The sequence below is a fragment of the Triticum aestivum genome, chromosome 5D, assembly GCF_018294505.1.
Source record: "Triticum aestivum cultivar Chinese Spring chromosome 5D, IWGSC CS RefSeq v2.1, whole genome shotgun sequence".
Classification (NCBI taxonomy): domain Eukaryota; kingdom Viridiplantae; phylum Streptophyta; class Magnoliopsida; order Poales; family Poaceae; genus Triticum; species Triticum aestivum.
The window spans coordinates 141,126,149-141,139,669 of NC_057808.1; the positions used below are offsets into that span (position 1 = coordinate 141,126,149).

Genomic DNA, 13,521 nt, shown 5'->3' on the forward strand with positions numbered 1-13,521 from the left:
CCCTCTTGGATGCCCATCATATTAGGAAATATTTCATAACCTAAGCAAATTGACATACTGTTTTAAGAGTCTCAAAATAATATAAGTGAAGCATGAGAGTTCATCAATTTCTACAAAATAAAACCACCGCCATGCTCTAAAAAGATATAACTGAAGTACTAGAGCAACTGCCAAGCTCAAATGATATAAGTGAAGCACATAGAGTATTCTAACAAATTCACGATTAAAGCGTGTCCCTCTCAAAAGGTGTGTACAACAAGGATGATTGTGGCAAATTAAAAAGCAAAAACTCATATAATACAAGACGCTCCAAGCAAAACACATATCATGTGGTCCATCAAAATATAGCCTCAAGTAAATTTACCGATGGATGAAGACGAAAGAGGGCATAATGATTGGAAATCCGGGGCATCCCCAAGCTTAGACGCTTGGTTATCCTTGAATATTACTTTGGGGTGCCTTGGGCATCCTCAAGCGTAGGCTCTTGCCACTCCTTATTCCATAGTCCATCAAATCTATACCCAAAACTTGAAAATGTCACAACACAAAACTCAACAATAAACTCGGGTCTATTTTCCATCATATATGTGTATACCCATTAGAGGAAGGAAAAGGTCCCATATAATCAAAGCCCCAAACATAAAATGGTTCAATAACAAGTGAATAGTTCATTGGCATTTCCTGACGTCTACTAATATTACCAATTCTCTGGCATTCATCACAAGACAAGACAAACTTACGGGCCTCCTTAAAGAGAGTGGGCCAATAGAAACTAGATTGCAATACCTTATGTGCAGTTCTATCTCCAGCGTGGTGCCCTCCAAAAGACTCAAAGAGGCACTTGTGTAGGATCTGTTCCTTTTCATGCTCAGGTACACAATGTCTAATAACACCATCTACTCCTTCTTTATAAAGGTGTGGGTCATCCAAAAAGTAATGTCTTAAATCATAGAAAAACTTTTTCTTTTGCTAGTATATGAAACTAGGTGGTATAAATTTAGCAACAATATAATTTGCATAATCAGCATACCATGGAGTACTACGAGAAGCATTTATAACATTTAGTTGTTCATCGGGAAAGCTATCGTCAATTGATAGTGGGTCATCAAGAACATTTTCTAACCTAGAAAAGTTGTCTGCAACGGGGTTCTCAGCTCCCTTTCTATCAATAATATGCAAATCAAATTCTTGTAGCAAGTGAACCCATCTAATGAGTCTAGGTTTAGCATCTTTATTTTCCATAAGATACTTAATAGCAACATGATCAGTGTGAATAGTTACTTTGGAATCAACAATATAAGGTCTGAACTTATCACATGCAAATACAACTGCTAAAAATTATTTTTCAGTGGTAGCATAATTTCTCTAGGCACTGTCTAGAGTTTTACTAGCATACTGAATAACATTTAATTTCTTATCAACTCTTTGTCCTAGAACAGCACCAATAGCATAATCACTAGCATCACACATAATTTCAAAGGGTAAATTCCAATCAGGTGGCTGAACAATAGGTGTAGAAATCAAGGCTTTCTTAAGTATTTCAAATTCTTCTACACAATCATCATCAAAACAAAAGGGACATCTTTTTGTAAGAGATTAGTGAGAGGCCTAAATTTTTTAGAGAAGTCTTTAATAAACCTCCTATAGAAACCAACATGACCAAGGAATCTTCTTATACCTTTGATATCTTTAGGACATGGCATCTTTTCAATAGCATCTACTTTAGCTTTATCAACTTCAATACCTCTCTCAGAAATTTTATGCCCCAAGACAATACCATCATTAACCATAAAGTGGCACTTCTCACAATTCAAGACAAGATTAGTTTCTTCACATCTCTGCAAAACTCGATCAAGGTTGCTTAAGCAATCATCAAAAGAAGTTCTATAAATGGAGAAATCGTCCATGGAAACCTCAACAATATTTTCACAAAAGTCAGAGAATATATCCGTCATACATGTTTGAAAGGTAGCAGGTGCATCGCATAAACCAAAAGGCATACGTCTATAAGCAAAGGTACCGAAAGGGCAAGTAAAAGTGGTTTTCTCTTGATCCTCTTTTGACACAGGTATATGAGAGAAACCAGAATAACCGTCTAGAAAGCAAAAATGTTTATGTTTTGATAGTCTTTCTAGCATTTGATCAAGAAAAGGCAGAGGGTAATGATCTTTTCTAGTAGCTTTATTTAATTTGTGGAAATCAATTACAATTCTATAACCTGTAACACTTCTTTGAGGAATCAATTCATTCTTATCATTAGAAACAACAGTAATACCTCCCTTCTTAGGGACACAATGAACATGACTAACCCATTGACTATCAGCAATAGGATAAATTATACCTACCTCCAGAAGCTTTAGTATTTCATTTCTTACCACTTCTTTCATCTTAGGATTTAACCGTCATTGATGATCAACAAATGGTTTAGCATCTTTCTCCAATTTTATTTTGTGCTGACATAGAGTGGGACTAATGCCCTTAAGATCATCAAGAGTATATCCAATAGATGCACGGTGCTTCTTCAGATTTTTCAACAATTTCTTTTCTTCATGCTCTGAAAGGTTAGCACTAATAATAACAGGATATATCTTCTTTTCATCAAGATAAGCATATTTCAGAGTATCAGGTAATTGTTTAAGCTCAAACACGGAATCACCCTTAGGTGGAGGAGGATCACCAAGGATTTCAATAGGTATATTGTGTTTCAAAATAGGTCCCTGATTAAAGAATACTTCATCTATTTCCCTTCTTTCATTCATGAACATATCATTTTCATTGTCTAGCAAAATAGTGTTCTAAGGGATCAGCAGGGGGCACTCCAATAGAAGCAAGACCACTAATTTCATCCTTGCTAGGCAATTCTTTATAATGGGGTTATCTACGAAATTTAGAGAAATTAAAATCATGAGACATATCCCCTAAACAAACAGTAACAATATCTTTCTTGCAGTCTATCTTAGCATTAACAGTATTCAAGAAAGGTCTACCAAATATAATGGGACAAAAATTATCTTGTGGGGAACCAAGAACAAGAAAATTAGTAGGGTATTTCATCTTCCCACACAAGACTTCAACATCTCTAACATTCCCAATTGGTGATATAGTTTCTCTATTAGCAAGTTTAATAGTAACATCAATATCTTCTATCTCAGCAGGTGCAATATCATTCATAATTTCTTTATATAAGGTATACGGAATTGCACTCACACTGGCACCCACATCACATAAGCCATGATAACAATGATCTCCTATTTTAACAGAAACAATAGGCATGCCAACAGCAGGTTTATGTTTATCTTTAGTATCAGGTTTAGCAATTTTAGCAGCTTCATCTCAGAAATAAATAACATGCCCATCAATATTATCATCCAAGATATCTTTAACCATAGAAATACTAGGTTCAACTTTAATTTGCTCAGAGGGTGTATGTGTTTTAGTATTACTTTTACTAACCACAGTTGAAGCTTTAGCATGATCCTTTATTCTAACAGGGAATGGTGGTTTCTCAATATAAGCAGTAGGAACAATAGGATCAACATTATAAGTAATAATTTCTTCTTCAACTTTCGTTGGTTCTACTACTTTAACTTCAATGGGAGGATGATATTTAAACCACTTCTCCTTAGGGAGATCAACATGAGTAGCAAAAGATTCACAAAAATAAGCTACTATCACAGAGTCAAGTCCATATTTAGTGTTAAATCACGAAAAGCATCAGTATCCATAAAAGATTTAATACAATCGAACTTAAGGTTTATACCTGACTCCTTACCTTCATCAAGATCCCAATCTTCAGAGTTGTGTTTAATTCTTCCCAATAAATACCATTGGAATTCAATATCCTTCTTCATATAGAAACCAGTACAGGAAGTATCGAGCATGGATCGATCATTATGAGAAAGCCGAGCAAAAAAATTTGAATAATAATTTCTCTTGAGAGCTCATGATTGGGGCATGAATACAACATTGACTTAAGCCTCCCCCAAGCTTGAGCGATACTTTCTCCTTCACGAGGCCAAAAATTATATATATAATTCCGATCACGATGAACCAGATGCATAGGATAAAACATCTATTGAAATTCCAATTTCAATCGGTTGTAGTTCCATGATCCAATATCATCCAATAGCCTATACCATGTCAATGCCTTTCCCTTCAAAGATAAAGGGAAGACTTTTTTCTTGACAACATCCTCGGGCATATCTGCAAGCTTAAATAATCCACAAAATTCATCCACATAGATTAGGTGTATATCAAGATGTAATGTTCCATCTCCTGCATAAGGATTAGCTAGCAGTTTCTCTATCATACCCGAAGGAATTTCATAATAAATATTTTCAGTAGGTGCAGTAGGTTGAGGAGCAACTCTTTGCTCTTCCGGTCGAGGTGAAGATGCCCCGAACAAGCCCCTCAAAGGATTCTTTTCCATAGTAACAACTGACAGTAAATTTCAGCACACTATATAAATGTTTCCTTACCAATTTCCACTTACCAAAGGTGCTTCACTTCCCGGTAACGGCGCTAGTAAAGAGTCTTTGTCGGTGTACAAAAGTAGGGGCCTTTCTGTACCCCTTTACTTGTGCACGGGCAGTCATTGCCACACCCGCGACCACGCTTGACGAAGTAGAGGTAGCAAAGGTAAAACGCTGCCAAGGCAGCACTCAAGCCAGAAGCATAAAGAGCAAAGGGACAAGATGGGCTTCCCCCGGAAAGAGCCTTGCCGGGGCGGACTACGTAGCCCCGGCAAGAGCCTTGCCGGGGCAACTTGCCCAACACCAGCAAGGCCGCCACCCTTGAGCCTGAGAGCTCAGGCACCATCGACAGCGTCAAGGCCAAGACTCAAGGGTGCCTTGCGTAGTGGCATGCAGATCGTTGTAAAGACCAAAGGCCTGCAAAACTAGATGAGAACCAGAAGACGAGGACCCCCGGCAAGATCCTTGCTAGGGACGCCCACGAGACCCCGGCAAGGCCCTTGCCGGGGACATCTGCGGGGCCAAGGCTAGGCCCGCACTTGCCAGATTTTCACTGCCCCGCACCCGTTCTGACGTGGCGGCCAGCCCGCCAACTAGGCGAGCGCCTGTGTGGCAGCATGCAGCTTCTAGGCCAACTAGCCAAGCACCTGCATGGTGGCATGCAGATCTTCATGAAGACCCTGCCACCGCACCAGCTCAGCAGCCAGCCAGCCTACCTTGGACGCGTGTCGAAGCAAGGCGAGGCGGTGATGGACGGGACGAGCTTCTTTGTCGTCCCCGATAAAGCAAGAGGACACATAGGCGGCGCATTAAATGCATTTGTCCTATGATGTCAGGAGATAAACTTCTACACTGTACATACTTACCACCTGTTGTGTGCCACTATGGCAACCCCTTTGACATATAAATGTAGACCCGAGGCGTACTGAGGGGGATTTAGACTTTTTGGACTGGGCATGCACTGCAGCTAGTTCAAGAGCTCAAGATCACTAAATACACACAAAGCAGGACTAGGGTTTTACGCATCGTTTGCGGCCCAAACCTGGGTAAAAATCCCCCCGTGTTGATCTTCTCCACCCGCTCTTTGTGCAGCCCCATGCCCCACCAACCGTAGTAGGGATTCCCTGTGATCCCATAGGTGTCGTCCCTGAGCCCTGACATCCTTGGCGTGCCAGGTAGGGGGCGCTGATGCTGTGAAAATCCAGTTTTGAAGTCAACTCGTCGACTCCTTCATCGCGATGGCTCGAGAGAAGAAGGCGACGTCGATCAGCCATGCTCTGGTGCCATCAGCTAGGCGAGGTGGTGATGTCCGCAGCCGCAACAACCATCCGCATGGCGACGGAAAAGCCAAGTCATCCAGAACCTTGAGAAATTTTCCTTTTTATAAGGTTATTTTCCTCGAAAGATTTTGCTCTTTGTATGGAAAACCTGCGCGCAAGGGAACCCTTCCGCTATTGGCAACACCCTTGTTCTGTTTCGACTCCGCTCAACAGTTCGAGTGGCTGCGCGGAGAACGGCAAGGTGGCTTGCTCGGCAGCAAGCGCCCCCCGACAGGCTGCTAAGGACCCGTTCCTCAAAGCGCCACAACATGGGTTTATGAGCCGGCAAACCTATCCAACTAGGCATAGGGTGTGTACATACAAAGAAAGATCAAACAGGAAGATAGGATGCTTCATCTCAAAGTACTGCAGAGTTATATTACATCAATGATTGCCGCGGTTCTAACTTAAGATAAATTGTCTTGGGCATGAACACGCAGGGCAAGGAGAAACAGGGTGGCTAGTCCCGGCGCTGGCCCTCCACCCTCTTGACTCCGTCGACGCAGCTGATGATGGGCTCGATACGCTCTTCGAGCGCCGCGAGGTCCGTGTCCTCCAGCAAGCTCTCAAGCGCGTTGGCGAAGTCGATGCTAGGGTTCCAGAACGCCCCCTTGGTGAGCACCTTGGTCAGGGCGCTCCATCAAAGCTTCCGGGCCTCATTGGCCAGATAGGTTGCTCGATTGGAGCGGAGCTGCTCCAACGCATCGAGGACGCGCTCGAAGAACAAGGTCAGCCTGGCATTGGGGCTCACATTCGCCTCCTGGGAGTACCTGACCTCCGGCATGCCCATGACGGCTAGCTGCGTGGTGAGCTTCTCTGCGATGTCGATGAGACGGCCGATCCAGAGATTTACGTTGCCCACATAGTCCTTATGGGTGGTGGCGTCATCACTCTGCAACTGCTTTTCGGTCTCGAGGGCCTTGTTAAGGTTCTCCTGATGACCCACAAGTATAGGGGATCTATCATAGTCCTTTTGATAAGTAAGAGTGTCGAACCCAACAAGGAGCAGAAGGAAATGACAAGCGGTTTTCAGTAAGATATTCTCTGCAAGCACTGAAATTATCGGTAACAGATAGTTTTGTGATAAGGTAATTTGTAACGGGTAACAAGTAATGAAAGTAAATAAGGTGCAACAAGATGGCCCAATCCTTTTTGTAGCAAAGTACAAGCCTGAACAAACTCTTATATGAAGGAAAATGCTCCCGAGGACACATCGGAATTATCGTCAAGCTAGTTATCATCACACTCATATGATTCACGTTCGTTACTTTGATAATTTGATATGTGCGTGGAGCGGTGCTTGGGTACTGCCCTTCCTTGGACAAGCATCCCACTTATGATTAACCCCTATTGCAAGCATCCGCAACTACAAAAGAAGTATTAATGTAAACCTAACCATAGCATGAAACATATGGATCCAAATCAGCCCCTTACGAAGCAACACATAAACTAGGGTTTAAGCTTCTGTCACTCTAGCAACCCATCATCTACTTATTACTTCCCAATGCCTTCCTCTAGGCCCAAACAATGGTGAAGTGCCATGTAGTCGACGTTCACATAACACCACTAGAGGAAAGACAGCATACATCTCATCAAAATATGGAACGAATACCAAATTCACATGACTACTTATATCAAGACTTCTCCCATGTCCTCAGGAACAAAAGTAACTACTCACAAATCATATTCATGTTCATAATCAGAGGGGTATTAATATGCATAAAGGATCTGAACATATGATCTTCCACCAAATAAACCAACTAGCATCAACTACAAGGAGTAATCAACACTACTAGCAACCCACAGGTACCAATCTGAGGTTTTGGGACAAAGATTGGATACAAGAGATGAACTAGGGTTTGAGAGGAGATGGTGCTGGTGAATATGTTGATGGAGATTGTCCCCCTCCCGATGAGAGGATCGGGGGTGATGATTTCCCCCTCCTGGAGGGATGTTTCCCCGGCAGAACAGCTCCGCCGGAGCCCTAGATTGGTTTCGCCAGGTTCAGCCTCGTGGCGGCGGTCTTTTGTCCCGAAAGCATGCTTATTATTTTTTCTCGGACGAAAGACTTCATATAGCAGAAGATGGGCACTGGAGGCCTGCCAGGGGGCCCACAAGACAGGGGGCGTGCCCAGGGGGGTAGGGCGCGCCCCCACCCTCGTGGCCAGGGTGTGGGCCCCGTCTGGTTAATTCTTTCGCCAGTATGTTTTATATATTCCAAAACGTGCCTCCGTGAAGTTTCAGGACTTTTGGAGTTGTGCAGAATAGGTCTCTAATATTTGCTCCTTTTCTAGCCCAGAATTCTAGCTGCCGGCATTCTCCCTCTTCATGAAACCTTGTAAAATAAGAGAGAATAGGCATAAGTATTGTGACATAATGTGTAATAACAGCCCATAATGTAATAAATATCAATATAAAAGCATGATGCAAAATGGACGTATCAACTCCCCCAAGCTTAGGCCTCGCTTGTCCTCAAGCGGAGACCGATAACGAAAAATATGTCCACATGTTTAGAGATAGAGGTGTCGATAAAATAAAATACGGACATGAGGGCATCATGATCATTCTTATAACATCAACATATATTGTCATATGATTTCTTATGCTAAAGTAACAATCTATTCACAATGTCAAGTATGAATCAGAAACTTCATTGAAAACTAACAAACTATGATCTCGGTCACTGAGGCAATAGCAATTTATCATAACATAGGAAAGAGTCAATATAAGAGCTTTTCAGCAAGTCCACATACTCAACTATCATTTAGTCTTTCGCAATTGCTAACACTCACGCAATACTTATGGTTATGGAGTTTTAATCGGAAACAGAGGATGATAGGGGCTTATAGTGTTGCCTGCCAACCTTTTACCTCAAGGGTAATGTCAACAATAATAGTTCATGCTAACTTACATCCAATTGGATATATATATATATATATATATATATATATATATACATATCAGGATCTTTCCAACACAATGTGCTTGGCAAAGGAATGTAAAAAGGAAAGGTGAAGATCACCATGACTCTTGTATAAGGTATAAGACAAAAGTAAAAGATAGGCCCTTCGCAGAGTGAAGCAGAGGTTGTCATGTGCTTTTATGGTTGGATGCACAAAATCTTAATGTGAAAGAGCGTCACTTTATATTGCCACTTGTGATATGGACCTTTATTATGCAGTCCGTCACTTTTATTGCTTCGATATCACAAGATCGTATAAAGCTTATTTTCTCCACACTAATAAATCATACATATTTAGAGAGCAATTTTTATTGCAGGCAACAATGACAACTTAATTGAAGGATCTTACTCAATCCATAGGTAGGTATGGTGGACACTCATGGCAAAACTGGGTTTAAGGATATTTGGAAGCACAAATAGTATCTCTACTTGGTGCAAAGAATTTGGCTAGCATGAGAGGGAAAGGCAAGGTCAACATGTTGGATGATCCATGACAATATACTTTATTTCAGATATAAGAAAACATAACCCATTACGTTGTCTTTCTTGTCCAACATCAACTTTTTAGCATGTCATATTTTAATGAGTGCTCACAATCATAAAAGATGTCCAAGATAGTATATTTATATGTGAAAACCTCTCTTTCTTTATTACTTCCTATTAATTGCAACGATGACCAAAACTATGTTTGTCAACTCTCAACAACTTTTATTCATCATACTCTTTTATATGTGAAGTCATTACTCTCCATAAGATCAATATGATCTCTTTATCCATTTTTTCTTCTCTTTTATTTTTATTCCCTCAAGATCATAGCAAGATAATGAAGCCCTTGACTCAAAACTAATCTTTATTATATATAGCTCACGGACTCGATTACATATAAGGATCATAAAGCAAAACTCAAAACTAGATAATACTAAAACTTTATTCTACTAGATCAAGATATTACCAGAAGGATCGAACTAAGAAAAAAGTAAAGATAGGAGTGTGATGGTGATACGATACCGGGGCACCTCCCCCAAGCTTGGCAGTTGCCAATGGGAGTGCCCATACCAGATACTCAGTTCTCCTTTGCTGGTGAACAAGATGGTGGTGATGATGGATAGTCGCACATCGAGCGTAGGAGATCCTCCAATTTGCGGATAATGCCCTTGAGTGTGGTTATATCACTACTGGAATTTGCTTATTTGCCGTCTGCTAATTCTTTGCCGTCTGCTGGCGGACGGCAAAGAAGGTCTTTGCCGTCAGCTTGCAAAAAACGGACTGCAAAGAACTGGCTGATGGCAAAGAAGGTCTTTGCCATCAGCCAGTTCTTTGCCGTCTGCTGGCGGACGGCAAAGAATCTTTGCCGTCAGCGGGCAGACGGCAAAGAGGGAGGTGGGCCCCACTAACGAGCTGCTCAGAAAAAACCTAACGGCCCCCTCTTTGCCGTCCGCGAGCGGACGACAAAGAGCAAAAAAGCGGATGGCAAAGGGGGGCGGATGGCAAAGAGATAACCTAACTGACGGCTCCCCACCCCGCCCCCTCCCTCTCTCTCTCTCTCCTCTCTCCCCGACGAGACCACCGCCAACCACCGTCGCCCCCGCCACCAGCCACCTGCTGCTGCCCCGACCACCCGCCGCCCCCTTGCCCCGTTGCCCCACCACCCGTCGCCCCCCTCTTGCCCCTCGCCACGTCGCCCAACACCCCTCCCCTGCGGCGCCCTGACGTCCACCGCGCCCCCGCCGCCCCTTCCACGCCGGCCAGCCACGCCGTGGCCGTCCAGCCGCCCCGCCCCTCCCCTGCGTGGCCGTCCCCGCCCCGTCCCGCCGCGGCCTCCCCCTCCACAGCCCCCCCCCCCGAGGAGCATCGCCCATCGCCGGCCCTCCCAGCCCCGTCGCCACCCTGCCTCGCAGCCGCCCCATCGTCGCCCCCTCCACGACCCGTTGCCGCCCCCCACAGTGAGCCCCGGCCCCTGTTTTTTTTCTGTTTTTTCTTTTCTGTTTAGTTTAGGTTATTTAGTTTAAGTTTTTTCAGTTTAGTTAGTTTAGGTTATTTAGTTTAAATAGTTTAGGTTATTTAGTTTAGTTTTTTTTGTTTAGGTTTAGTTTTAGGTTTAATGAAAAAAGAAGAAGAAAAGTAGAATAAGTAGAAAGGGGGAGGAAGAGGAAGAAGAAGAAGAGGAGGAGGAGGAGGAGGAGAAGAAAGAACTATCAGTTTTAGGGTATTTAACTATTACCTCCATCGCAAAATACTTGCCGTGTTTTTAGTTAAAATTTAAACTATTTTGCAACGAAGGGAGTAACGAACGAGTAAGCCTAACGAACGAGTAAGCAGAATCCAGCAGGTCAGAGAGGCACATCACCCCAGAGGCAGAATGGATGGCGAAGCAAGGCTACAGGTGGAATGATTCTGAGGAGCCCATCGAGGAGACCGTCCCCGCCGCCGAGTCTGACGAGGAGCGTTCGAGCGATCACTCTGCCTGAGCCACCCCGTGTGTGTAGGTGTCCTCTCTGCCTTTTTGGCATCTCGATGCCAAAGGGGGAGAGAGTGTAGGGATTTGCTTGTGAGTCGTTGCGAGTCGTGTTTGTTTGCCTTTTCGTTTGAACCTCGTTTTCTTTGGTTTGGTTTGCGCTTGTGAGACTTATCCTCTTATCCTTCATATGGTGTAAGACATATGCACTCTATCTTATCTTAGTGAGCTTATGATATATGGTGCTACTTATGTTATGCTCTTGTTTGCTATCCTGCTTAGTGTTAGCCTTCTATTGCAAGATATGCCTTGTCTATAAAATATAGGGGGAGTGTTGATCCTAGTATGTGTGCCGTGCAGTCCAAAGCACCCATCTAGATTGCACACATCTAGGGGGAGCCCGTCTATATTTTAGAGAGGAGGGGTTTGCGTTTGCTCAATATTATTTTCCTTTGTGCAAATCCCGTATTGTCATCAATCCACCAAAAAGGGGGAGATTGTAAGGGCATATTTATCCCTAAGGTGTTTTGGTGATTGATGACAATGCTGTTGCGGACTAATCGTGTGCCTTGAGTTTCTCAGATGTTTCATCGCTAGGCACAAGATGGTTTGGTGCCCCTCGAAGACTATTGAAGACGGCGTTCTTTTTACGTTTGTTTTTGGTGGAATTGAGTCATAGGAAAGCCGTACTATCAAGAGGGGGTCCGTTTCGGAAAGGTTCGGGTGGAATCATCACGTACACGTTTTCTTCCTTGTCTCCACCTTTCCCCCTGCGCCTTGGAGCATCCTCCGTTTATCCTCTTTGCATTATGTCTTGGTTGTTGAATTTCGGCTCGCGGTAGTACTGCTCCCCAGAGCGGTAGTACCGCAGGAACCTGCGGTAGTACCGGACCTCGGCGCGGTAGTACTGCAGGAGCCCACACTAGTACCGCTCCTCAGGAGCTATAGTACCGTGGCCCCCAGGCCAAGTGCCGCTGCAATACAGTAGTAGGGGCGGATGTAATTTTTTACATCCGCGTCCTCCGCGGTAGTACCGCACATCGTGCGTGGTAGTACCGCGCGCCCTGGCCTGGCTCAGCCGCCACGCGGTAGTACCGCTCGCCATTTGCGGTAGTACCGTGTCGGACTTTTGCATCGATTGTTTTCCAGCGGAAGTTGGCACGGATGTAATTTTATTCACCCGCGTCCTTCCCAGGACAGTCCAGTCCTGCCTTGCGGTAGTACCGCAAGGAGGTGCGGTAGTACCGCGCCAGCGGCAGTACCGCCCTCCGCCTCTGCACGTCAGGCTTGTCCTCGCTCCTGCCGTGGCTACGGTAGTACCATGGGCTGTCACGGTAGTACCGTGAGGCCTTGCGGTAGTACCGCTTGCCTAGTGCGGTAGTACCGCAAGTCGCAGGCTGGTTAGGTGGATAACGGTTGGATTTTGTTCTCGACTATAAAAGGGGTGTCTTCTTCCTCTAGTTGACTACCTCTTCTAACCCTAAGCTCCATTGTTGCTCCAAGCTCCATTTTCGCCCGATCTCACTCCCTAGCCAATCAAACTTGTTGATTTGCTCGGGAGTGGTTGAGAAGGCCCCGATCTACACTTCCACCAAGAGAAATTTGATTCCCCCCACTAATCCCTTGCGGATCTTGTTACTCTTGGGTGTTTGAGCACCCTTGCCGGTTGAGGTCACCGCGGAGCCATAGTCCATTGTGGTGAAGCTTCGTGGTGTCGTTGGGAGATCCAATTAAGTTGTGGAGATTGCCCCAACCTTGTTTGTAAAGGTTTGGTCACCGCCTCCAAGGGCACCAATAGTGGAATCACGACATCTCACATTGTGTGAGGGCGTGAGGAGAATACAGTGGCCCTAGTGGCTTCTTGGAAGCATTGTGCCTCCACACCGCTCCAACGGAGACGTACTTCCCCTCAAAGGGAAGGAACTTCGGTAACACATCCTCGTCTTCACCGGCTCCACTCTTGGTTATCTCGTGCCTTTACTTGTGCAAGCTTATTGTTGTTGCATCATATAGGTTGCTCACCTAGTTGCATATCTAGACAACCTACTTTGATGCAAAGTTTAAATTGGTAAAGAAAAGCTAAAAAATTGTTAGTTGCCTATTCACCCCCCCCCCTCTAGTCAACTATATCGATCCTTTCACCAAAAGACTCCGGTCACGGGGTCTTCGTCCCAGAAGACTCCGGTCACGGAGTCTTCGGCCCACGAGACTCTGGAAGCTAGTGGCCCGGAGGATGGTAGCGAGGACACCTTTTTAGATGATAGCTACAGCGACGACGAGCTGGTTGAGAAGGGCAAGAAGGTCTACAAGCGT

At 44.4% G+C, this 13,521-nt stretch overlaps 1 long non-coding RNA gene across 2 annotated transcripts in view; it reads left to right on the forward strand.

The window, feature by feature from the left end:
• Positions 1 to 4,367: 4,367 nt before the first annotated feature.
• LOC123119918 (uncharacterized) overlaps positions 4,368 to 13,521 on the forward strand; it is a 14,116-nt gene continuing 4,962 nt past the window's right edge. For both annotated transcript variants that reach the window (XR_006459068.1, XR_006459067.1), the window contains exon 1: positions 4,368 to 4,380. This is a non-coding gene — a long non-coding RNA (uncharacterized lncRNA). The remainder of the gene's footprint in view (positions 4,381 to 13,521) is intronic.